A 22899-nucleotide genomic window follows, 5' to 3' on the forward strand; every position below is an offset into this window, starting at 1 on the left:
TCATTTTGCATCCTTTTTAATGTGAATGTCTAAATCTCTAGAAAATTGAAATGCCATACCAGTGATACCTGCTTTTACTTAGCATGTCAAAAAAAAGGTAGTTTTATACCAAAGTATAAAAAAGACATCCAGATTATTGACATTTACCTGTAAAGAATATGAGACTGCCATTATTTACAAGCGGTTTATTACTTTCTTTTATGAATAGGTTTAAAGAACTTCGTTAATTATATGCTGTAGAAGTGCAAAAAAAAAAAGAACTTCTACTTATACACTTCAAATGCCCCTTTTTCTATATAATTACCTTTAAAATAAGATGAGCATTGCTGCATTGCATTAAACTTATGCTATGGTACGTTCTCTGAATGCACTGCAACTGCAGAGGTTCTTTCTTTATTAATAGAGTTTCACTTTTCTCATCCAGAGTTTCAATATTCCAGAGGTCTATTCATTTGATTATACATGTAAATCACTTGGGAGACCTAATATACTTGCCTAAAAATTACTTATTCCTGTGTAACGAATTTAACAATCTCATCTACCACGAACAAGACTCAAAACTGTTTCCAGTTTCTCCACAGAATTGGGCTGTTTCTCTTGAATACAGATCCTGCCACTCAGCCAAAAATTTAACCAGTGCACTCTAGGGTCATGGGCAGGTTAATTTTTATGGAAAATGCAAAGTTTAAGCAGCTATGAATATTTTATGCTTCCCAGTTAAGGAGGGCCTGGTGTACAGGGCTATGTACAGGCTTGATTCGTATGAGTTAAGTCAAGAGAAGCTGAAAAAAGTATCACTAATAGAAGATCACAGTCAAGGTGTCTGTGGTGCCAGGTAGTCACAACCATGCCCCTTCATTCTGCCTCTGCTAGAGAGACTTTGGGGTGAGATGTCACCAGTTTCCCTCTTGTAGCAAGATGCCCAGATGAGGCAGGCAGCATAGCCAGCAGGTTGAGGGAGGTGATTCTCCCCCTCTACTCTGCTCTGGTGAGACCCCACCTGGGGTACTGTGTCTAGTTCTGGAGCCCCTAGCACAGGAGAGATCTGGATGTGCTGGAGCGAGCCCAGAGAAGGGTCACGAGGATGATCAGAGGGCTGGAGCTGCTCTGCTATGAGGACAGACTGAGGGAGTTGGGGCTGTTCAGTCTGGAGAAGAGAAGGCTCCGAGGAGACCTCATTGTGGCCTTCCAGTATCTGAAGGGGGCTACAAGAAAGCTGGGGAGGGACTGTTTAGGGTGTCAGGTAGTGATAAGACTAGGGGGGATGGAAAAAAACTAGAAATGGGTAGATTCAGCTTGGCTGTTAGGAAGAAGTTCTTCCCCATGAGGGTGGTGAGACACTGGAACAGGTTGCCCAGGGAGGTGGTAGAAGCCTCATCCCTGGATGTTCTTAACGCCAGGCTGGATGTGGCTCTGGCCATCCTGATGTAATGTGAGGTGTCCCTGCCCATGGCAGGGGGTTGGAACTAGGTGATCCTTGATGTCCCTTCCAACCCTAACAGTTCTATGATCCTCTATGCATGCAATGAGCAGTGTGACACTTAGCAGCTACTGGGAATGTCACCAGATCATTAAGGAAAGCAACCTTCTGGTAGGATTGCGAAAAAAGCCCCAAACAGCTAAGGCACTAAGTCATTTTATTAAAGATTTGGGGAATTAATATAGTTTCAGAGTAAATGCAATGAGTCTCATTCTTACACAGCTGTCTTATCATTACCAATATTTAACTGGCCAAGAATATGTAGGCTTATTTTTGCCACCCTTGTTCTGAGAAATATTTTCAGTCCCCAATATCAGTGACCCTACACTCTCTAAAAGATACTCTATAAAGCAAGCAGAATTGCATCACAAACCAAGCAAAGGCAAACAAGTAAGGAAACCATGGGTAACCAGTTTAGGTCTTCAGAGCCTCAAGGAGGAACAGAAATGATTAAGAATAAAATACATATGCTAATAAAACCTCAGAATCAGAGCGAGCACTAGCACTAATGAAATAGTATGTACAGCAAGTGATACCAAATGCAACACTGGCTGCAACAGCCTGGCCAGATGAGTTTCCAAATCTCATCTGATGAAAAAAAAAAAAGCTTAAATTATTTTTAAAATGTATCCTATGAGATAAAAGATTTTTTTTTTTAAGAAGGAAACTAACAGTAAATTCAAATATTTATATAGGTACATTATTTTGAGAGATTGTAATTATATTAGAATCATAGAATCATGGAGCTGGTCAAAGACAGATGTCTTCACACTCAACAAACTGAAGCTTACTCCCTGAGGTAAATTTCATTTCTTGAAGGCACTCAGACTGCTCAGTGTGTCTAAAACATTACGTAATCATTAGGGAAAAATATCTCTGACATAATTATTACTTAATATTTTAGAACCTTTGTGTACAGGAGGTTGTGCTTTTTCAACACTCACCTCTTGATGATGCCGGAGTCTCAGGAATGATCCCGTGTTCATTGCCTACAGATCCAGCTACAGCATCTGTCTTCTTCCAGTTTGATTTCCTAGCATCATTGGACAGTGGTCATACAAGTAAATAAATTATCTGTAAAACATTAGAAAGAAAAGACAAAACATTGCAGTGCACACAATAATTTCCCTTAGAGAAAGGACAAGAAGGCTGGAATACAGAGTAGACTGGAACACCCCTTTTACTCTAACAAGCCTAGGGCTCAAATCAAATGACCCTGCTTGCAGCAAGAGACTGTTCAGAATAGAGAATACAGAATCAACCAGGTTGGAAAAGACCTTTGAGATTATCAAGTCCAACCTATCACCCAACACCATCTAACCAACTAAACCATGGCACCAAGTGCCTCATCCAGTCTCTTTTTAAACACTGCCAGTGATGGTGATTCCACCACCTCCCTGAGCAGGACATTCCAATGGCCAATCTCTCTTTCTAGGAAGAACTTCTTCCTAACATCCAGCCTACACCTCCCCTGGCACAGCTTGAGACTGTGTCCTCTTGTTCTGTTGGTGGTTGTCTGGGAGAAGAGACCAACCCCCACCTGGCTACAACCTCCCTTCAGGTAGTTGTAGATGGCAATAAGGTCTCCCCTGAGCCTCCTCTTCTCTAGGCTAAAGAACCCAAGCTCCCTCAGCCATTCGTCACAGCTTGTGCTTCAAACCCCTCCCTGGCTTTGTTGCCCTTCTCTGGACATGTTTGAGCAACTCCATAACAAACTATGTCATTCTGATGAGCTACAAATCTAAATCATGTTAACATTAATGATACCATGAAAAACATCACCTAGCCTACGATCTAGGACATTACAGGAAAAACAGCGCTGGCGGTTTCCTCTCAGAAAATATCAGTGAGAACTGAAATGAAAATGATCCCTCTCCAAAACACACCTCAGCAAATTTCACCTGTAGCTCTTCCTTCACCTAAAGAACACCCACAAAATGATCCCTCTCCAAACAACACCTCGGCAAACTTCACCTGGAGCTCTTCCTTCACCTAAAGAACACCCACAAAATGATCCCTCTCCAAAACACACCTCAGCAAACTTCACCTGGAGCTCTTCCTTCACCTAAAGAACACCCACAAAATGATCCCTCTCCAAACAACACCTCGGCAAACTTCACCTGGAGCTCTTCCTTCACCTAAAGAACACCCACAAAATGATCCCTCTCCAAACAACACCTCGGCAAACTTCACCTGGAGCTCTTCCTTCACCTAAAGAACACCCACAAAATGATCCCTCTCCAAAACACACCTCAGCAAACTTCACCTGGAGCTCTTCCTTCACCTAAAGAACACCCACAAAATGATCCCTCTCCAAACAACACCTCGGCAAACTTCACCTGGAGCTCTTCCTTCACCTAAAGAACACCCACAAAATGATCCCTCTCCAAACAACACCTCGGCAAACTTCACCTGGAGCTCTTCCTTCACCTAAAGAACACCCACAAAATGATCCCTCTCCAAAACACACCTCAGCAAACTTCACCTGGAGCTCTTCCTTCACCTAAAGAACACCAACAAAATGATCCCTCTCCAAACAACACCTCAGCAAACTTCACCTGGAGCTCTTCCTTCACCTAAAGAACACCAATAAAATGATCCCTCTCCAAACAACACCTCAGCAAACTTCACCTGGAGCTCTTCCTTCACCTAAAGAACAACAACAAAATGATCCCTCTCCAAACAACACCTCAGCAAACTTCACCTGGAGCTCTTCCTTCACCTAAAGAACACCAATAAAATGATCCCTCTCCAAACAACACCTCAGCAAACTTCACCTGGAGCTCTTCTTTCACCTGAAGAACACTAAGGCGCACTACCCTTTTCCAGTTTTGGGGGAAGTTGCTTTAATTCACTTTTCATTTGGGGAAAAAAAACCTAAAAATTATGTGTTCCATTTCTCTCCAAAGAGCTAGGATGAAGTGGATGTACTTTCTGGAGAGAAACTTTACTGGTTTGGGGGGGAAAAAAAATAATAATAAAAGTCTCTTCAATGAATGGAGTAAAAATATGCCTCAAAAATAGAAGACTGATTGCAGCTGTAACTGTATAGGAATTATCAGTCTATATTAGACTCCCTGGTGTAGAGCTATAACCTGAGAAAGCACATGTTTTCCCCAGGGAAATGCCTGCAGTAATTTACTTACCTGACAGTTTTTTTGCTGTGTTCTTCTTTCTCCCTTCTTTTTTTTTTTCCCCCAAGTTCTGCTGTTATTAAAAATTCATCATGTTTCACATCATGAAATATTTAATTGCACTTGTTGCCATCCCACTATCCTGTTGGGTTCAGTGGTTTGGCATTTATTTTTTTTAAAGGAGAAAAAAAAAAGTTATCTCGTGGTGACATCTGCATGGGGGGTGGGGGGGGGAAAGGACTATCAATGAGTGAGTGAATGTCACTTGGTGGGGAGTAAAACAGATGATCCAATCATTTCTAAACGGACTACTTTCTGTTCCGAGAAAGTGCTAACAGAACTAAATAGAGATGATCAGAAAAATGAAAGAAGAGTACATATTGGATACTTTCGACTTGCCTACAGCACATTGTACTTTTGAATTTATGGCAATTTGAGGTAAGTTAGAATCCCTTCACATTAAAAAAAAAAAAAAGGGAAGGGAGAAAAAAAAAGTTAAAATTATCATTATATTCTAGAAGATATACTGGAAATTTCAACAAATGAGCTGCAGTCAGAAAGAAGTATAGAAAAGCTGTTGGTATTAGAGGAAATAGTTCTATAAAAGGGAGAGAAATAGATACACTGAAAGTGCTCAGGATGGGGGGGGGGCGGGAGGGAAAGTAGGATAGCATATGAGCACTTTGAAAATGAAAATTACAGATTCTACTAGGAAAGGGCCAAAATAATTGAAAGATAAAAGAAATTCTTTAAAGTCCTGCAGATGAGTTTAAAGGACTTGTAATAAATTGTTGGAGAAGGGCTGGGTTTGGATAGCTTTGGGTGGCTATGGGGAAGACTTGCCTTTGCTCGAGTTAGAGAAGGCTATGTTTAGTCTTTGGCTCGGAGAAGACTGTAAACATCTTGGAACTGAAGGAGAGAAATTGGGCAGAATTTGGTTGGATGTGTGAAAATATTGTTTTGTTATTTTAGCCTATGGGATGCCTTAATTACATGCATGCCAGTAGAAGATAACCAGTTGAGATGTGACACATGTGCCTTCTGGTAGACAATATAACTTTGCTGTATAACATGATAAACATCTTCACCTGCTTACATCTTGTCCTGGAAGCTGTGCTCAGGGTGACTCAAACACCCATACAACAACAATGAAGAATGTATGTGCAAAGATCTCTCATTTACAGCCAATTAATTCAATAGGTGCTTCAAAATATTTTGTAAATACTTTATTTGTATCTCTATCTGTGCTTTGTTTGTCAGATAAAACTGCTCAGCTGCCTGTTTGTGGCTCAGAGCTCAAAAACACTCCACGATAGACTTTACTCAGTTTAGCATACTTCTAGGACACTTGTTCTTCCTTCCACCTCTCATGGTCCATCTCACAGTGTAAGATTAACCTGGTGGAATGGAATGGAATGGAATGGAATGGAATGGAATGGAGTGGAGTGGAGTGGAGTGGAATGGAATGGAATGGAATGGAATGGAATGGAATGGAATGGAATGGAATGGAATGGAATGGAATGGAATGGAATGGAATTAACCAGGTTGGAAAATACCTTTGAGATCATCAAGTCCACCCTACCACCCAACACTACCTAATCAACTAAACCATGGCACCAAGAACCCCTATAGACTCTTCCTAAACACCTCCAGTGATGGTGACTCCACCACCTCCCTGGGTAGCACATTCCAATGGCCAGTCACTCTTTCTATGAAGAACTTCTTCCTAACATCCAGCCTAAACCTCCCCTGGGGCAGCTTGAGATTGTGTCCTCTTGTTCTGGTGCTGGTTGCCACACTATTTCTGTCTGAGAAAGTGACCATGTTCAGGCCATGGTACCTGGACCATCTTTTGTGTTCCAGTCTCAGAGGTAATGCACCCAGCATGTGGAAGACTGTTGTTGTTCAGATGCCCATACTGTCCTTACAGACTTTTCCAATTTAGACATCAGAAGTGCCTCTGGTGTCTATTTTCCAGTTGACAAATGCATACTGCCTATCAAACCCAAGTTTTATGCCTACACGATACCAAACATCTTCACACCCAGTTTTCTACAGAGTTGTTGTCAAACGGATCAAGCTAATAAATCGACACAAAGCCTCTATTTAATGAGACAGTCTCAGGAACATAAAATTAGTAGTTGCATTCAGTAGTAACAAAGAACTGACATGCTTATGCAACTTTCATTACACAGATTCACAGACTGCATTGAGTTGGAAGGGACCCTCAAACATCATCTTGCCCAACCTCCCTGCAGTCAGCAAGGATACCTCCAACTAGATCATGCTGCCCAGGGCCATGTCCAGCATAATCTTGAATGTATCCAGGGACAGGTCTTCAACCACATCCTTGGGTAGCCTGTTTCGGTATTTTACCACTCTCATTGTAAAGAACTTCCACTTTATGTCCAATCTAAATCTACCCTGCTCCAGTTTCAAACCAGTGCCTCTCATCCTATCTCTACAAGTCCTTTCAAACAGTCCTTCCCCAGCCTTCCTGCAGGTCCCCCTCAGATATTGAAATGTAGTCATAAGGTCTGCCTAGAGCCTTCTCTCCAGGCTGAACAGCCCCAATTCTTTCAGCCTGTCTTCATAGAAGAGGTGCTCCAGCCTTGTGGTTAGTTTTGATACTATCATTGATTAGTAAACCATATCTGGTTTTCATAGGATTCTTGGCTGGCAAATACGCAGGACAGATAAACCAACAGAACGTCATTGTCTATAAAAGACTTTTCCCTTGGAAACTGTAGCTCAGTGATTGAAGGAAGAGTGGGAAGAAAAGGGAGCATCTATGAGCTAACAGCATAAAATATTGCCATAGAAAATTCTAATCTCCCTCCTCTTCATCCTCAGTAAGCAGAAGAATCTATACCTTGTCACATGTAGATAGTCTTTCCTCCACACTGCCACAGACCATGCTAACAGTGTATGCTTGCTCTTGCTTTCATACACTGGATACCTTTCCCAGGCTAGTAAGCTCATGGAATCATAGTATCAATAAGATTGGAAAAGACCTCAGGATAATCAAGTCCAACCTAAAAGCTCCCTGCAAGCTTTCACGTTGTCTTGTGCTCAAGAGGTGGTTGTGCACAAAAGACGTAGAAAATGCTCCCTGTCCTTATGGCTGCAGTACAGGTGCAGGAAGCCATGGTTGTCTCCCATACTTCAGTGCAGTGGTGTATTTCTGCCAATGTTTCTAAAACAAAGCCAAGACTTTCATTAGCAACATTTTGCTCTCATTTTTAATTTTTTTTTATATGTATTACATCTTGAGTCCTATTCAGAGCAACAAAGACTCCAAGGAAGGCATACCTGAATGTTAAGAAATTGCAGGATTTGAGCATCTTTCTTTCTAAGTATTGCTTTACTTTGGTATTATATTTTAATCTAAATCACTTGAAGAACTGAACACAGCACAGATAATGGATTTCATTTCAAATAATACTCTCCTGACCTTTCTCCATCAAGATGTAGACATTTCGCCCTTTAGCGACTACGTTGTTAAAATTCACAGATGACATATTGTTATTAATAGACAAAAGACCATTGATGATATCCACAGATCCAAAGCTTTTGATTTAATCACCGTGCTCCCTTGATTAAAGAAACTGCTATTCTTTGGTCAATTATTCCTGCTATTATCTTGGGTTGATTTTTATGGGCCATTGTAAAAAAAATGTTAGAGAGACAAATTCTAATGAAACTAGTGCGTTTGTGTGCTTGTGGTGGTTTGGGAAATGTTGATTGACCCTTATTTGGGCAGGAAAAACAAACCATTCAATAACAAACAGCTCCCTGAACTGAATTACAGAGAATCTGTACAGGGAATCTCTTTTGCCACAGATCAGTCTGGCAGAGCACATCTGTACTATCCTGTGCTTCAGCAGAGGTTAATGGTACCTTGAGGCTGCCTCAAATGATGCCAAGTAAATACATTGCTGAAAGAACGTCAGCAGAATGTTGTTGTGCACTCTTTATACTAACAGCATGGTGTCTGTGCTATGACTGATTGGCATGGGTCTGTCAGAAAACAGCTTGAGCTTTGTCTCAGGAAAAGGTCTTTCCGCTTGGACGGACTAGGCACAATGCAGGAAGTCCTGGGTGTGCCTGTACCTTACAAAGCTCTTAACGCAGCAGCCTAGTGCACCTGAAAGGGAAAGATTTTACCCTCTCTGTATAGCAGCTCAGTTGGGCCCTTCAGGACCAAGAGGCCCTATTTGAAGAAGTTTTTCATCCTGTGCTGCAACACAGAAGGTGGTCTGTGTTTGATCAAGCCCAGCAGCTCTCCTTATTGCCTTAAGTAGAAGAAGCCAAAACACAATGAAAAAAACCTTGCCAGAAAATGTCGAAAACACACCCGTGAGACTTTGTCCCCTCTAAGACAGTGACAGAAATCCAAATGGCATCAATAAGCTGGTAGCTTTTCTGTAGCTAGTAATGTGACATTATGCCAGGCAACCCACAGGTTGTAATCCCAGCTGAAAGTTACATTTGCATCCTACCTGCTTACTTGAGCCTATTTTCCAGTGAAATATCTGACAGTGCAAATACGTTATTTTTTGCTTTGAAAAGCTCAGTAAGACTTTACAAGCTTACTCACTCTTACTGACTTAAAACCACATCTGATTCAAAAGTCTTGTTCTTCCTGTTAGGAACTGACATTTTTCGTCGTGTATCTTGAAAGCACCTCTGAATCAAGCAAGTTTAGTCATGGGAATTTGTTTAATAGACTGCAGGTTTAGAAACCTGCAGCCTTGTTTTTGCTGTGCTTGTTCCTACAACCTGCAGCTGACCCTATATCCTTCCAAAGAGAAACTAGTTGCTTTTGGTTATGCTAAATATGATCTGCAATTATATTTCTACGTTAAAGGAGCTATCTATACATATTACAAGGTGGGTGGGTCTGTTTATGGACTTTGTTCTTGACAAAAGACTCCTGAAGTAGCTGTGTTCTTACAGATTTCCCTTGGAGATAATCACACCACTTCAGGACATAATAGTCACCAGCTGGAATACAGCCTACTTTAAACAGAGAATTTGAAGGAAACATACAGACTGCTGTCCTAATAGCAAAATACTCAGTGGCCATGAAATGCAAACACTCACCTGGCTGCTTATTTGCTATAATATACGTAGTGATTTTATCTGCCAGCTAGCTCTGGAAGAGGAAAGTGACCTCATCATGAGGATCAGTTATAGAATCATTGAAATTAAAACTGTGAATGAATAATGGGATCATCTCACTTCAAAGCTTGGTTACTTCTCAGTACATATATTTGATAATGCAGCCAAACTTTTTCATGTTTCCCAGATAATAAAACCTTTACTGATGTTTTTTAAGTCACTCATCTGTCTAACAGAGCCTAACCTTTAGGCATTTTAAGACACTGTAACATTTTCCTGTAACATATTTCTTCTTTTTTCCTGACTATGCCCCCTAAAACTGCTGCCTTAAAAGTACTTTCCTTCCACATATGTGAAAACCTTCCCCATATTGCTCTCACTCACTGTTTAATCAAACTAGATGTATACACCTTCAAAGCTAGCCCCAGATGATTTTTCCCATTGATCAAAGTGGATTATCTCTTCTAGGGCTTGCTTAAAAACTTGAAAGTTCTGCACCAGTTTTTCCTTGGTGAATTTTTCCACTTGTTTCCCTATGAAAAACACTTACCCAGGTTAGTAGTGACTAAAATTCATTTTCATATAATGGCAGCTGGTATTATTACAGATTTCGTTCCCCTGTGGCATATGTTTTCAATACTGTTACTTACGATACAGCTTGTATGCGCTAACAGATAGTCAAAATCACGCAGCAAGCGTGCAAGGTTCTGAGCCAGACACAAATTTGAAATAAAGGAAGCATTTCAGTGTCAGTGCCATGATTCAAATGTTCTTTTCTCAGCCAAGACGGACTCATAACTAGCATATTTTGTTAGCGTGCCTTTAAAGTGTTTTTCTCTCACCCCCAAACTCTATTAAAAATCCTTCAAAGCGCTTATATGGATTAGAAATAGAAGCTCCATTTAATTTTCCATTAAAATCTGTGCTGTTTCTGAGGGGCACATTTGCTGTGGATATGTATTTTGTATTTAAAATATCCCTTATTTATGTTGCATTACTGATCTATCAGATTTCTTGTCTATCAGTACCCCTGCTCCTCGTAACTTCCAGAACTGTTAGCCAATTTCAGCCAAAGATTAGAATGAGGTCAAAGCCTTAAACAGAAATCTCAGAGGTTTCATTGAATTTGGGGGCTGGATAGAGGGGACAGAGCAGAATCCACTAGGAATAAAGCACCAGTCACAGCTCAGCAGTTACCATTTTTGATTGACCTCTTGCTATCCAGTCAGCAGGTATTCAGTCAGCATATCAGCGCGAAAGTAGCTCTGAGCTACTGAAAGCATCTGATGCCTTCTGCACAGCTGATATCAGCAGACATGAAAGGAGGCTGAGGGGGACTAGAAAGGGAAGTCTAATGGAAATGGACATAAAGCTTGGCATAAATAGACAAAGCTGCTGCTGCTGCAGTGGGACAAAGGAAAGGATGTAAGAATACCAGACACGAATCCTCAAAAGATCACTGCATTGGCTCTGATTTTTCTCAGAACAATTTGTTTTATTATTTCCATTAAGACAACAGAAACCAACACACCCACAGAACTATGATAATGAGTCCTTTTTACCATGAGTTTTGAACACCACCAGGAGCAGAAAATAAGCTCAGCATCTAAAAGAAAATGCATTCTCTTTTTAGATTGTGTCGATTGAACAGTCAGCTAAGTGATCACACTACAGAATTTTCCAGAGAGGCTTGAAGAACGCATACAGCAACATGATATTGCAGTTAGTGTGATAGCATCTGAGGAGTCAATCTTGGCACCCTGCTGCACTCAGCACAATGCATGCACATGAAGAAAACAAATGTTTTCCACTTCCCATGTGATTTTGTTTTCTCTCATCTTCTTACATGTGTCCTCTATCTATACATAAGCATAATTCCAGGGGCTGAAGAAGAAAACCTCATTCACAGCAAACACCTAAAAAGAACACTACTGTCAAGTCAATCCCCTGCAACAGCTATTCTGGCAACATTTTTTTTTAGTTTTTCAGTGGCATAAAGATAAGATGACTGTGTGATGAACCTCAGAGTAGTCCCAGTAGTATTCTGTCAACTTGCTGTCAGTTTTCACTCCTTCTCGTGCCACCACCGTCAAGCTCACAAAACCGGATGCTGTGTTACTGATGCAGTGAGATCAAGTTGCCTTGATATTGCAGAGGTAGGTTTGGGAGTAATTAGAGAACATTGGGCTGTTAGGCTCCTGACTGGTACTATTTTGGGCAGTATATTTGTCTCAGAGCAGAACCAAAAAGGGGGGGTGGGGAATGGTTTGGCTATTGTTTAGCTGACTGGTTGAAAAGGAAAAACAGAAAAGAAGATTTAAAACTATTTTTTTAGAGGAACAAAGGAAGAGAAAGGGAAAGGGAGAGAGGGAAAGAAGTTTGTTTCAATCCAGGAAACAAAAAGGATAACTTGAAAGTTTTAGAAATAAGAACCCTTAAAAGTTCCAAGGAGTTTGGATGTTTGGATGCTCTAATATAATAAGACAGACTAAAATCAATCACTCGGTTAAAACATATCTTCTTTTTAAATTTGGGATAAGTGTGGGAAAGTGTAGCCAAGCACCAAAAAAATTACAAACCAGGCATCATCCCTCTCCCTCCTAAATGTCATGAGATTGTTTAGAAACAAGTCATTGTCAGAAAACAGCAAAATCTGAAGCACAGGTTTTGATTTCTGGGAGCTTGGGAAATATTTTTATTAGTAAACTAGAAAAGGCTTTCATTTTTTTGGCATTAGAATGCCACTTTGTAAAAGAGCAGGGAGCTGGTCTTTATGAGACTAGTGCCCACAATTGCAGCCAGCACCACATATCGCTCAGGCTTGTGGGGAGGTTGTGAGAAATTTGGCCTTGGCAGTCTTTCACTGATTCATGAACATATCTCCCTACCTTCCCTCTGCCCTCTCTATTTTAAAGGTCTCACTAATTCAGTAGAAGCCTATACCAACATGACATTATTCCTCATCCAAAAGCTTATGAAAGCCAGTCATAGATAACCAGCTTCCTCCCAGTCTCCTCCAAATGTTGTGCATTGCATGAGCACTGAACAGCACCTTTTCCCCCAAAACTGGGGGTCTAAGGAAGACCATCCTCCCCTTCAGCTGTGGGATAATAGCATGGGTGCCATAGGTATGAGCTGGTACACAGCTTTGTCCTTAACTGATAGAGAGGAAACTTTTCATCCATTTTGCATCATTTCATTGTTATACAGAAAAGAAAAAAAAATAGCAGGCTAGTTTCAGATAGTATTAAAAATCAGCACTGTATAACCTTATTCAAAGTATTTCCCTTAAAAACTTCCCAAGAATCAGAATACTACACACTCAACAGAAAACAGCTGCAGCCTGGTCACAACGGAGGAGACGCAGCAGAGAACTGTTTGTCACAAAGCAAAAGATCTCTTTTTTCACCTTTTGTGACTCCTTCCTTTTGTGTGCTGGAAGTTCTTAATGAAAAATGTGCACTCAAAAGATACATACGAGCTTTGTACAGTCTGGCATAAGCAAAGAAGCAGCTATTCATAGAGGCAAATGCCCAGCAGCTTATTTGAAATACTGTTCCTGCTGATAGCAGAGTGGCATTTGGAACAGGGATTCTGTGTTTTGGACAAAGCATTTTTTGCAGTTACTGTGAGATATGACAAGAGAATACAAAGGAAAGCAGGGAGAGGAAGGCAAGGACAGAGCTGGTGTGGTTTCACCAGAATTACTGTAATTACAAAAGTTTTCAGAGGTACCGTGTACGTGGGTGCACTGTTCTTTATGGAATACTCGAAACGTATCGCCTGTACCCTGAGAATGCTGACAGCAAATTCAGTACTGGCAGGAAGGTGTGGAGACCTGATGGCATTGCTAGTCAGGCTGTGAAGCTCCCCTATCATCATGGTTTCTCCCTCTGCTCTTGTACATCATGTTCCAGCTCCTTAAGTGGTGTCAAACCACCCAAAGTCACTTTCAGAAATGGGTCCACAGCAAAGCGATTGGATCCCAGCAACAGTTTTGTTGGCTCCAGAAGATTTAGAGCTTGGTAGGTGTTTTTCTGCTTTCTGCATCCAGACCCAGTTCTCATATTCAGGCTTAAAGATGCCACAAAACATTTCCAGAGAACACTTCTCTATCCTTTAAAAATGTATGTAGCCAAAGAAACATCATTAAGAAAGCATATTTGGGAAAGGAAAATAACATCTCCAGGTCATCCAGAGCAACAGAGCCAGGACAGACCACATTGTAATAGTCTCATGTTTTGATATGACCCATAAACTTCCCAAAAAGGGGCAGCTCCATTCACTATAATATTGTTCTCCTGCTTAAAGAAGCATTTCTTTAAGAGTAATGGAAAGCATTTCAGTAGCATGGCTTTACTTGCTTTCTGGTTTTGTTTTGGTTTGTTGGGTTTTTTTTTTAGTAGAGGACAGGGCTTTCATGTCACAGGCGTGGTGCATTTGTCACAGAAGGTAGCAAAGGAGTCATCCTCGTCATTAAATCAATTCATTCTGTCTTTGTTAAGTCAGGCAATAAGCTAGTAACATGTCAACTGACTAATGCACCATGGAATCTTTCTTTTCTTTTTTTTATATAATTATAAGTTTGAGGGTTTTTTTTTTCCTCTCTCTGTCCAAGCACTAAGGGTCTTGTATGCTGTTTCCATTAATGTAGCTACTTATGCCATGAAACATCACCGAAATCAATGGGACTATTTATGGAGTCATTTGCTATTCAAAGGGCTTGATTCTCTGATTATTTATTCTAGTTTTTCCACTAGTGTTACTCTGCTTACTTGAACAGAGTTACTTCTATTTTAAATGATGCGAAAGGAACTACAGTCAAAGGTGACAGTCAGGCACTAGATTGCTTTGTAAATAGTTGCTTCGAAATAAAGAAAAATAGAACCTTAGGGTAAGTGCAAATCACGGTGTAACAAAGAGGCCAATCTGAATTTTGTGTCTGCAGTTGGATATTCCAAACAAAAATGAATGTTCAAAGGTAGAATTATTTCCGAAGCCTGAACACTCCCTACGTGCCTGACAAATAGCATCTGTCTAGAAGTAAATCTTGTCTCACTGATGTCACTTGGAGACCTTAAACAGAGATCAGATTTCATCCTGGGGAAACAGGCTTACCAAAGCTTTTGTTAGCAAAGGTCTTAATTTCATAATGCAGATATGCCTGGCATATGGGCCATTACAGCATCTTTCAGTTATTTGAGTTCAAAATCTGCTTCCAGATATCTCCTTTCCCAAGCCTATCAAAGATGTGGATGGGGACCAAACAGCAGGTGAGATGGATAATTCTCATAGCTGCAACCTCCCATTTCACAGCCATCCTGACAGTTCAGCCTTATGTCCAAAATACAAGCATCCTGATGGCCTGACAGGTTTAAAGCTCATCCCTTTGCAGGGTGGGGTTCAAAAGCTCAGCTTTTTGACATTTCCAAGGCAGGCAGGGAGCAAGAAATGATCTGCAACTACCTCTGTAGGAGCTATTACAGGAAACAAAAGGGCTTCTAAGAAGCACCAGACTTACTGTGTCTGCTTTGTATGGGCTCTGCATAAATGTGTGCATACTTTCAGATTTTATGCACATGTGAAGATCAGCTGTCCCGGGTATGCATGGTGGGTGGCATGCTGTGGCAGGAAGAATGGGCTCCACAGTCGTAATTGGTAAGCTTCTGATGAGCTGACTGAGCACAGTACACATCATGTAGCACTTTTCACATTGCCAAGTTAACAGCTATCACCAGAGGTAGAATTTAAACTGCTGAAATAAACAAAGTCAAGGGGAAGTATCTTGCTGAAATGTCAACCTCCCACAGAGCTTGTGGAAAGCCATTGCTATTGTAAAGATGCATATATGAGATTTCAAAATGTATATTATGCCTTAAAAGATATACTTCAAGAATGCAAAACATACAGCAAGGGCAAACAATTCTCTTCCCCAGAGTTTAAATAAGGTTGCCACTTTTTATACATTGGAATTTTCCTGGTAGCTTTCAGATAGTTTATTATTATACAAAGTAATCTTTCTAACTTGGCTAAAATAGCTCACTTGAGATTAAACAAATAAATCAAGTAATTTGTGTTTATAAACTTTATAAAGGGTTGATTTGTCTACCTTATTTTGTCTGAAAGATAGGACTATTGTTGGAGATAGGGATGCTGGAGCAATAACCCTGAACCAAAGTAGCCCCAGAACTGTAGGTCTCAAGGACAGGTATCTTGCTCCTTTTTTCTGTCCCATCTTTCAGGACTGTAGACATAAAGACACCTTCAGCTACCGTGTCTTCTTCTTAGAGAACAGAGGATGTTCAGCCAGACCACCTGGCTCTGCTGGTCTTTGGAAAGGGCAGGACCAGGAACTATGTGAAACATCAGCCCTGTAGGTTTCCTGAGAAATGTCTAACACTCAGGTGCTGATCAGGTTGTGCTGCAAAAGGTATGATTGTGCTTCATGGTGAGATCTGCAGGGCTGGAATGGTGGCTCAGCTGAGTTGTGAGTTATCTTTTGTCACCCTGCCAGATCCAGCGGCAAGGTGTCTTGGTACATACGAAAGATCAGTTTTACCTGTGGAGCAACTAGAGGGGGTGAGAATGACTGAAGAAAGAGATGATTGCATAAATGCAGGTTGCTGGTCAAAGAGCTTCCAGCCCTGCTTTCAACCTAGTGCAGACCCTCGGCCTCGGCTCCGGCTCCGGCTCCGGCCCCGGCCCTGGCTCAGCCTCGGGGCAGCCCCGGCGGGGCGGCCCCGAAACAGGGAGGCGCCGACTGCTCCGTGTAAGCGGAACAGAGCCGTCAGGCAACAAGCTGTAGAGCGTTCGCTGGAGACCTTGGCCACGACAGCAGTCCTTTTTTATTTTTTTCTATTGCCTATTTCCAGCACAGGTCACTAAACCTATAGCACTGTCATACACTGTCGCTGGAGACAAAATACATAACTGGAATACGGGAAACGAAGCAATTCAAAGGAGATCAAGAGCCGGCAATGGGAAAGCGTTAACCTCGGTATAAAGCTCCGTTCTGTTTGAAATCCTTGACGCACGTTTAGAACTGTATCTTTTTAATTCTTCCCTCTCACGACCTTTCCGGTCCCCTTCGCTGAGATAACCCTCATGTATACGATGCATATGATGTACGTGACATGTGCATGTGAAAGCACTGAATCCTCCACTGTGAATACCGAGAGCGGCATCTGATGCCCTGGCCCTGGCATCATTCTGCTTCTTGCATTGGCTGGGGGGAAGCCTGTGGGAAAGGCAGCCGAACTGCTGCTAACAAATTAGGGAAGCTAACAAGCCTCCAACGGGACAGAGACAGGGCGGGAGGGATCAAAGTATCCCTCAGCCCTGCGCTTAGAAGGGGAGGCGATACCCAGCAACCCGGGCAGAGAAAGAGGAAAGTGGAGTCCGCAGAGCCTCAAGGACAACAAGGTTACCGAGGGCATACCCTAGGGAGACCCGCCCAGGTTCCTTCCCTTCTGGTTGCTCTGCTTTTTGATTGTTCTTTATCATCGATTTGGAGACTTTTTTAAACGTCTTTTTTTATGAAGGGGGCAGAGAAGTAAATGATTATTCTGCTTCTTGCTTCACTTGAGGGCTAGAGACTAATTTATTTGGCCCTTTCGTTGATGTGAATTGGTGTTAGGAGGAAGAAATGCACCCGGGAAAATTAGACAGGAGAAGAATCGCCTTTTGCTAAAAATGTTTTTTTGTTGTTGTTACTTTAATTTATTTGTGCCTATTTTTCCCACGTCGGTTCTCCGATTGTAAGGAAATATACCAAGTGTGAAATAAACACTTCGACAAAGCAAATAACTGTTATTACTTCCACCCGTCCATAAATGTGGTACAAAAATAATAATTGATCACATTACTTTTCCTTCCCCTGCTTCCACTTTAGCTAAGGACACCGTGCAACGAAAATCGCCAAGGGCGTTAAAGCAACGCAGCGTGCTTTGGAGCGAGGATGGCCCTGCTCAGTGCGGTAGTCCTGACAGACAGAGGTGCTGCAAAACCTTTTCCCCTCAGAAGAGCTCGAGAGGGCTCTCTGAGAAGTGTGCCAACGAATAAGGCTGTTTAAAAAAAAAAACAACAGAAGGCCGGGGGAATGTTCCCCAGGCTGATGGCAAAGTTTGAGCTTAAGCTTACGGGTGCGGAAGGTGGTCTCCCCGGCTTTCGGAACCTCACTTTTTTCCCAAAGCCCAAGGTTCATCCTAGCAAGGCGGCAGCGGGTCTTGGATGACATGCCAAGGGGCGCATGAGGAGGAGGGGATCCAAGAGCTAAGCCGGGGCGGCCGCCTAAGAGCCGAAGCGCCCTTACGGCCTGGGCCAACCGGCTCCCCTACTCCCGTCACATCGAGGGGCAGGCTTCGCCGCGGCGGCGGGACCAGGCAGAGGTAACTTGCCGAGGCCAACAGACTGCTGCCGGGAGAGGAGGATTTCCGGCGGCCCCCGTCCTATATCCCGGCTCGGCCCAGTCTGCTAGGGCGGCAAGGCCCGGGGATGGAATCGGGAAGGTTTGCCAGCCCTCGCCAGAAGCCGTCGGCTAAGGCGAGATAGATGGGAATGCGCTAAGGTATTCCCTTTGGGACACCTCTTGTGGTGCCCCCGGTGTGTTTTAGCGTCCTCCTCGCCAAAGTAGTCGAGGTCAAGGTTTTGCTTCGTAATAAGCCTGACAAAATTAAACACACTGGCAGGTTCCTAGCACCTCTTCAGGAAAGCTGACATGAAGCCTAGGATGTGATATCAAGCAGGTGCCTTTTCCCCTGGCCACAGACCAGCAGTCTCTTTTTCCTCCCCTTCGCTTCTGCAGCGAGGGGTTGCCGAAGCTGGTTATCAGGTTACCGTCTTGGGGAATTAGGCAGTCAAACCCTCCCATTTCTACGAGAATCGGGGAAACACAAGAAACGTGGGGGGCTTTTCTGCTTTTTTTTTTTTTTTTAAGGAAAAATAAAAACAAAGGGGGGGGGAAAGAGGGAAATTGCAGGTCTCGAGTTTTCCTTAGTTTATCTGCCAAGACTCCCAAGCAGGAGGGAAAAGGAGCCTTTGGCTCCTTGCTAAAGGAATCTGTGCGCATTCTCGACCGGAATGAGGTCTCTACGCCGCCAATCACCTCGCTTTCGAGTACGTTCACATTAGATATGATGATCATAATAATAACAACAACCCCGAAAATTATGAGACAAGAGCACGTTTGACAGTGTTTGAGAAATTCAAATACAGCTGCATCGGCTTTGTCTCTGGTTCAGTCACATTTATTTCCCCAAGCTAGGCAGACAGCCTGAGTGAAGCATGACAATGAGTTTTGTAAATAGCAAATGGAAGGGTTTGCTGGGTTGTTGGGTTTGTGGTTTTGTGTTGTTCTTTTCTCTTTTTTTTTCCCCTCCCTCTCCTCCCTGTTTGATTTTATTCTCAATCCAAATAACGTTCCTCAGTGAATGTTTCAAATAAGAGAATGAGAGCGGGAGGGGACGAGGGGGGCTTATAATTGCAGGTTCCCTTTGGAGCTGGAATTAAAACGCTGACGGCGTATGTTGCGGAGGCAAGGTGCAGAAGCAGCCTCCGCTCTGACTGCAGGACGGCTGTGTTGTCCCTGCCACAGCGTTTATTTACAGCCAAGCACTTGAGAGTAAACGCCGCTTCAAAAGCAGAAAAGTTGCGGGCCCCACTCTTTATGCCCGAGGCGCCGGGGTCCTCCGGGCGGGAGAGGGAAGAAGAAGAGAGGTCCCCGACGAGACGCCCGTGAACGGGGCCCTGCTCCTTCCGCTGGGACTGAGCATCCCGGCTCCACAGCCGCGCAAGGAACGCCCCGTGTGTGGTGCTGCCTCTGCGCAATTCCGCATTGGTACCTTCCCTATGGCGATCTCCGAGTCCCGAAGCGGGTTGAAAAAAAAAGTGGGCAGAAAAAAATTACTTAAAGGGATCAGTAAAGAGGTGAATATTGAGACAGATCGGTTACTCTTGTGAGGTTCTAGTGTCCTGTGCTTGAAACTGAGCACAGACCCGTATCCCAGTGAAGGCACTGAGGATGAGATGACATTGATAATTCATTTTTCGTGCACCACCATTTTTCTCCCTTGGTCAGTTCAGGTCGCAACTCCTGCGGACCTCTCCTGCTTTCGCTGAGTGAGAAATGCATTCCTTAGTTTTATCAAGGTCTTACTTGAGCCCTTTCCCCTTCTGTTGTCTCAAAAGGGGAAAAAAATTATAAATAAATAAATAAATAAAAGCAGCTTTTACTTCACGGACAAGTTAAAATACATTTGGGAAAACATCTGCAGATCTTCAAAACTTTCCCTGCTTCCCTATCTAAAGCCACCTTCCCGGCGGGAGAGTCGGGGGAGCTTGTTTGTTTGTTTTGGGTTGGCTCGAAACTCTCAGTCTGTCGCCTGTTGTTGCCTAGCTTGCTCGTCTCCTCACGGCCAGCTTCCCTGAGCGATGCTGTGGTCCTGGCAGCTGGATCCGAGCCGCTGGCATTTCACCTGATGCACAAATAACCCCCCAAAGTTTCCCGCAGAGACTATTGTGCTTTGCTAAGTTTGGCTGAACATACCAGTAACTATTTTTCTTAGACTCTTTTTACCCTCCACGGTTCCAGTGAAAGCCTTTTCATGTGGCTGCCATTACAGCCCCTATTCATGAGGGAGGGCAGGACGCGAACGCCCTAATCCTTCACTTTTCCTGGGAGGGCAGGAGGAAGGAACGGAGGGAAAGGCGTTTTGCCTTCGGGAAGCCCGTCACGATGCAGGCGAAGCCCGTTTTTGCTCTCTGCAAGGCGAGGAGCGAAACTGCAATAGCAGAATATAAACATGTGTTGAGTTTTCTATTAAGTCGATAGAGAACAGATAAGGTCTTACCGAAGGAAAAAAAATAATGACTTGAGCTGTTAATGAGAGATGACACTAAGAATTAAATAGTGAGGGCTCGTTTCGCCAGCGAAGTCACAACGATATTTTTTATTATTTATTTTTTGGTGAGGTTTAGGTTTGGGAATTTTTTAATTCACAGCTCCGGGAATTGCCCCTTCACTGCATGCAGGAAGATTTCCTGCCCATGGGGGCACCTCGGAGGGGACTGTCGATCCTGAGTTCATGCTTTGTAATCATGGAGGGAGTTTTTTGGGGGGTGGGCTTTTTGTTGGGGGTTGTTGGGGTATTTTTTTTGGGGGGGGGAGAGAGCGTGGGTATTATTATTATTATTATTATTATTATTAATTTAAATTTTGGGTTGGTTGGTTGGGGTGTTTGGGGTTTGGTGAGGTTTTTTGGCGGGGTTGTTTGGTTGGGTTTGGTTTTGTTTTGGGGGGGCGAGCTAGGAAGACGCAAGCGTTTAGAATTTGTTCCTCTCAGTGCCCCATGTGTGTAAATACTAAGTAGACACCTAGAAGTTTTGTACTGGTACCGACACTGCACCGTAAACTTTGGTGGGGGCTGAGGGGGGCGGTGAGTGTGGAATACAACAGTGCCTGATCCTTAAAAAATCAAAGGGAAACCGCGTGCCGAGAGGCGGGGGACTGTGAGCAGTGTTCCCTTGCAATCGTGCAGTCCCCTTCAGGGGTGGCTGTCTCCCGCCGCGCTGCGGGGCAGTGGCACTGTCGGCCAATGGCCGCTAGATGTCGCCAGCGGCGTTCGCATCGGGCTCTTGCTCCGCGGGAAGGCGCCGAGCGCGGCCGCCGCCGCCGCCGCTCCCCGCCGCGATGGGCCGAGGACGGCCTCAGGCAACGCTTGGCTCGGCTCAGCACGGCTTTGACCGTGCGGGGCCGCGGGGGCCCCTTGCCTCTCCTCTGACGACCTCGGGAACCACCTCCCAGGGGGTCCTGGAAGCAACAAGGCTTTCTGCTGCCCTGGTCGGGGCTTCCTCAGTTGCCGACGCAGGGGGGTGGGGGGCTGCTAGGTGAGGGACTTTTTGGCGTGAATTACACTGGAAAAAAAAATTTATCTCTTCGGGAGGGACACGGGAGGTGTCTAGCTGGGAACCTCGACGCGAGTCCTTGAGGGGATATGTAGAGTTTGTGCTTCGGACGGTTTGCGCGGATGGAAGGGGTACACACAAGACACAGACACATCCCGGGGCTTTGCAGTTCTCAGTTCCGAGGGGAATCAGGACCCCATCGGCAGGGGCAACTAGGTACCCTGCTTATCCGCCCAGGACCCCGAGACCGTCCGCGACAGAGGTAGCGCACGAAATGTGGCTCTGGGAAAAGCTCCAGGGATGAGCATTTCTGTTGTGTGAAGTGCCCGCATTAGCAGCCCGAACACGTAGGAAGAGGCTGACATCTGCGGTTTAGTACAAGGCACCCGAGAAACGACAGACCTCCTGGTTCAGAGGGGAGCTCGCGCCTCGGCTCCTGGCAGGGAGAGACCCACCGGTCCCCGCTGCTCTTGCGGGAGCGGCTGGCTTCGAGTGAAAGGAAAACTCAAGTTTAAACACAAGGGTACGACACAATCTCTCCATCTGGGGCATTTACCGTCAATGTCCAGAAGTTAGAAGAAAGGGGGAGACCTTCGGTATAAACTTTGACCCTGATTCCAGTGGCAGCACAAGTAATAATAGTTTCCGGACTCTTATTCCCAGTTTCCAAAATGATACACAAAACTGAAGGTGCGCCGTGGGGTCATTCATTTTCCTCAGCCTTTGTGCCAGCGTACGTCTGCGTTTGACTCCTCTCTGTATAGTTTAATAACACCTCTGAATTTTTGTAATCTCGTCTGTATCTCTGGCCTGAGTTAGAATGAAGCCAGAGCTACTTTATTTGCAAGGAGCCCCAAAAGCTGGCGAAACCCTCCTGGGCAGGGGAGACTTTTGGGAACCGGCGTGAAGGCGCGGCGCAGTCAGATCGCTCGGCCCTTCGTCTCACGGCAGCCGGGCTCCGCACGGGTCGGTCTCCTCATAAGCGTGCACACACAACAGGGGCAGGAATTCGAAGACTTATCAAGAGGGGAAGATAAATGTGAAAATAAAATACGGGGGGGAAAAAATCTTCCTGAAAGTTTCCTCTAGCTGTTCACGTATTTCTGTAGTTTGAACTAGGGTGTTGGTTGGAGTCACGTCACGGAGGGCATATGACATCTCAGCAGATCTGTGTTTGTGTGATCAAAATATTAAGGGTCACTCTCTCTACTTCGATGGGTTTCCCAGCAAAGGTTCTGAAAAGAGCAGCACATTGAAGTA

At 43.9% G+C, this 22899-nt stretch overlaps 1 long non-coding RNA gene across 1 annotated transcript in view; it reads right to left on the reverse strand.

The window, feature by feature from the left end:
• Nucleotides 1-22899, reverse strand: part of LOC137452124 (uncharacterized) — a 41043-nt gene that overhangs the window by 12420 nt on the left and 5724 nt on the right. Inside the window, exon 2 of the long non-coding RNA XR_010989973.1 lies at nt 2425-2554. This is a non-coding gene — a long non-coding RNA (uncharacterized lncRNA). The remainder of the gene's footprint in view (nt 1-2424; nt 2555-22899) is intronic.

The sequence above is a fragment of the Melanerpes formicivorus genome, unplaced genomic scaffold (assembly GCF_026170545.1).
Source record: "Melanerpes formicivorus ecotype bairdi unplaced genomic scaffold, bMelFor1.0.p_v2 SCAF_49, whole genome shotgun sequence".
In the NCBI taxonomy this organism is placed as follows: Eukaryota; Metazoa; Chordata; class Aves; order Piciformes; family Picidae; genus Melanerpes; species Melanerpes formicivorus.